The sequence below is a fragment of the Panulirus ornatus genome, chromosome 11 (assembly GCF_036320965.1).
Source record: "Panulirus ornatus isolate Po-2019 chromosome 11, ASM3632096v1, whole genome shotgun sequence".
Classification (NCBI taxonomy): Eukaryota; Metazoa; Arthropoda; class Malacostraca; order Decapoda; family Palinuridae; genus Panulirus; species Panulirus ornatus.
In genome coordinates this window covers 28941767-28946766 of record NC_092234.1, presented here as the reverse complement: position 1 = coordinate 28946766, position 5000 = coordinate 28941767, and positions in this window count along the sequence as shown.

Below are 5000 nucleotides of genomic sequence, written 5' to 3'. Positions count from 1 at the left end.
CCAACCCAACCCCATAAACAGGTATATACATACACGTCCACACACGCAAATATACATACCTACTCAGCTTTCAATGGTTTACCCCAGACGCTTCACATGCCCTGATTCAATCCACTGACAGCACGTCAACCCCGGTATACCACATCGATCCAATTCACTCTATTTCTTGCCCTCCTTTCACCCTCCTGCATGTTCAGGCCCCGATCACACAAAATCTTTTTCACTTCATCTCTCCACCTCCAATTTGGTCTGCCACTTCTCCTCGTTCCCTTCATCTCCGACACATATATTCTCTTGGTCAATCTTTCCTCACTCATTCTCTCCATGTGCCCAAACCATTTCAAAACACCCTCTTCTGCTCTCTCAACCACGCTCTTTTTATTTCCACACATCTCTCTTACCCTTACGTTACTTACTCGATCAAACCACCTCACACCACACATTGTCCTCAAACATCTCATTTCCAGCACATCCACCCTCCTGCGCACAACTCTATCCATAGCCTACGCCTCGCAACCATACAACATCGTTGGAACCACTATTCCTTCAAACATACCCATTTTTGCTTTCCGAGATAATGGTTCGACTTCCACACATTCTTCAAGGCTCACAGGATTTTCGCCCCCTCCCCCACCATATGATTCACTTCCGCTTCCATAGTTCCATCCGCTACCAAATCCACTCCCAGATATCTAAATCACTTCACTTCCTCCAGTTTTTCTCCATTCAAACTTACCTCCCAGTTGACTTGTCCCTCAACCCTACTGTACCTGATAACCTTGCTCTTATTCACATTTACTCTCAGCTTTCTTCTCTCACACACTTTACAAAACTCAGTCACCAGTTCTGCAGTTTCTCACATGAATCAGCCACTAGCGCTGTATCATCAGCGAAGAACAATTGACTCACTCCCAAGATCTTCCATCCACAACAGACTGCATATATGCCCCTCTTTCCAAAACTCTTGCATTCACCATGGAGACATCACGCACCCCTGCCGCAAACCAAAATTCACTGAGAACCAATCACTTTCCTAACTTCCTACACGCACACATTCCTTATATCCTCGATAAACCTTTTCACTGCTTCTAGTAACTTGCCTCCGACACCATATGTTCTTAATACCTTCCACAAAGCATCTCCATCAACTCTATCATATGCCTTCTCCAGATCCATAAATGCTACATGAAAATCCATTTGCCTTTCTAAGTATTTCTCACATACATTCTTCAAAGCAAACACCTGTTCCACACATCCTCTACCATTTCTGATACCACACTGCTATTCCCAATCTGATGTTTAGTACATGCCTTCACCCTCTCAATCAATACCCTCCCATATAATTTCCCATGAATACGCAAGAAACTTATACCTCTTTAATTTGAGCACTCACTTTTATCCCCTATGCCTTTGTACAATGGCACTATGCAAGCATTCCGCCAATCCTCAGGCACCTCACCATGAGTCATACATACATTAAATAACCTTACCAACCAGTCAACAATACAGTCATCCCCTTTTTTAATAAATTCCACTGCAATACCATCCAAACCCGCTGCTTTGCCGGCTTTCATCTTCACAAAACTTTTACTACCTCTTCTCTGTTTACCAAATCATTTTCCCTAACACTCACTTTGCACACCACCTCGACCAAAACACCCTATATCTGCCACTCTATCATCAAACACATTCAACAAACCTTCAAAATACTCACTCCATCTCCTTCTCACATCACCACTACTTGTTATCTTCTCCACATTAGCCCACTTCACTGAAGCTCCCATTTGTTCCCTTGTCTTACGAATTTTATTTACCTCCTTTCAAAACGTCTTTTTATTCGCCCTAAAATCAAATGATACTGTCGCACCCCAATTCTCATTTGCCCTCTTTTTCACCTCTTGCATCTTTCTCTTGAACACCTGCCTCTTTCTTTTATACATCTCCCACTCATTTGAATTATATCCATGCATTAATTGTCCAAATGCCTCTTCTTCTCTTTCACTAATAATCTTACTTCTTCATCCCACCACTCACTACCCTTTCTTATCTGCCCACCTCCCACGCTTCTCATGCCACAAGCATCTTTTGCGAAAGCCATCACTGCTTACCTAATTACATCCCATTCCTCCCCCACTCCCCTTACGTCCTTTATATATATATATATATATATATATATATATATATATATATATATATATATATATATATATATATATATATATATATATATATATATATATATTTTCCTTTTTTTTTATACTTTGTCACTGTCTCCCGCGTTTGCGAGGTAGCGCAAGGAAACAGACGAAAGAAATGGCCCAACCCCCCCTATACACATGTATATACATACGTCCACACACGCAAATATACATACCTACACAGCTTTCCATGGTTTACCCCAGACGCTTCACATGCCTTGATTCAATCCACTGACAGCACGTCAACCCCGGTATACCACATCGCTCCAATTCACTCTATTCCTTGCCCTCCTTTCACCCTCCTGCATGTTCAGGCCCCGATCACACAAAATCTTTTTCACTCCATCTTTCCACCTCCAATTTGGTCTCCCTCTTCTCCTTGCTCCCTCCACCTCCGACACATATATCCTCTTGGTCAATCTTTCCTCACTCATCCTCTCCATGTGCCCAAACCACTTCAAAACACCCTCTTCTGCTCTCTCATCCACGCTCTTTTTATTTCCACACATCACTCTTACCCTTACGTTACTCACTCGATCAAACCACCTCACACCACACATTGTCCTCAAACATCTCATTTCCAGCATATCCATCCTCCTGCGCACAACTCTATCCATAGCCCACGCCTCGCAACCATACAACATTGTTGGAACCACTATTCCTTCAAACATACCCATTTTTGCTTTCCGAGATAATGTTCTCGACTTCCACACATTCTTCAAGGCTCCCAGAATTTTCGCCCCCTCCCCCACCCTATGATCCACTTCCGCTTCCATGGTTCCATCCGCTGCCAGATCCACTCCCAGATATCTAAAACACTTCACTTCCTCCAGTTTTTCTCCATTCAAACTCACCTCCCAATTGACTTGACCCTCAACCCTACTGTACCTAATAACCTTGCTCTTATTCACATTTGCTCTTAACTTTCTTCTTCCAAACACTTTACCAAACTCAGTCACCAGCTTCTGCAGTTTCTCACATGAATCAGCCACCAGCGCTGTATCATCAGCGAACAACAACTGACTCACTTCCCAAGCTCTCTCATCCACAACAGACTTCATACTTGCCCCTCTTTCCAAAACTCTTGCATTTACCTCCCTAACAACCCCATCCATAAACAAATTAAACAACCATGGAGACATCACACACCCCTGCCGCAAACCTACATTCATTGAGAACCAATCACTTTCCTCTCTTCCTACACGTACACATGCCTTACATCCTCGATAAAAACTTTTCACTGCTTCTAACAACTTTCCTCCCACACCATATATTCTTAATACCTTCCACAGAGCATCTCTATCAACTCTATCATATGCCTTCTCCAGATCCATAAATGCTACATACAAATCCATTTGCTTTTCTAAGTATTTCTCACATACATTCTTCAAAGCAAAAACCTGATCCACAAATCCTCTACCACTTCTGAAACCACACTGCTCTTCCCCAATCTGATGCTCTGTACATGCCTTCACCCTCTCAATCAATACCCTCCCATATAATTTACCAGGAATACTCAACAAACTTATACCTCTGTAATTTGAGCACTCACTCTTATCCCCTTTGCCTTTGTACAATGGCACTATGCACGCATTCCGCCAATCCTCAGGCACCTCACCATGAGTCATACATACATTAAATAACCTTACCAACCAGTCAACAATACAGTCACCCCCTTTTTTAATAAATTCCACTGCAATACCATCCAAACCTGCTGCCTTGCCGGCTTTTATCTTCCGCAATATATATATATATATATATATATATATATATATATATATATATATATATATATATATATATATATATATATATATATATATTTTTTTTTTTTTTTTTTTTTTTTTTGCTTTGTCGCTGTCTCCCGCGTTTGCGAGATAGCGCAAGGAAACAGACGAAAGAAATGGCCCATCCCACCCCCATACACATGTATATTCATACGTCCACACACGCAAATATACATACCTACACAGCTTTCCATGGTTTACCCCAGACGCTTCACATGCCCTGATTCAATCCACTGACAGCACGTCAACCCCGGTATACCACATCGCTGCAATTCACTCTATTCCTTGCCCTCCTTTCACCCTCCTGCATTTTCAGGCCCCGATCACACAAAATCTTTTTCACTCCATCTTTCCACCTCCAATTTGGTCTCCCTCTTCTCCTCGTTCCCTCCACCTCCGACACATATATCCTCTTTGTCAATCTTTCCTCACTCATTCTCTCCATGTGCCCAAACCATTTCAAAACACCCTCTTCTGCTCTCTCAACCACGGTCATTTTATTTCCACACATCTCTCTTACCCTTACGTTACTTACTCGATCAAACCACCTCACACCACACATTGTCCTCAAACATCTCATTTCCAGCACATCCATCCTCCTGCGCACAACTCTATCCATAGCCCACGCCTCGCAACCATACAACATTGTTGGAACCACTATTCCTTCAAACATACCCATTTTTGCTTTTCGAGATAATGTTCTCGACTTCCACACATTCTTCAAGGCTCCCAGAATTTTCGCCCCCTCCCCCGCCCCCTCCTCGCATGCGAAAATCCTGGGAGCCTTGAAGAATGTGTGGAAGTCGAGAACATTATCTCGGAAAGCAAAAATGGGTATGTTTGAAGGAATACTGCTTTCAACAATGTTGTATGGTTGCGAGGCGTGGGCTATGGATAGAGTTGTGTGTGCAGGAGGATGGATGTGCTGGAAATGAGATGTTTGAGGACAACGTGTGTGTGAGGTGGTTTGATCGAGTAAGTAACGAAAGGGTAAGAGAGATGTGTGGAAATAAAA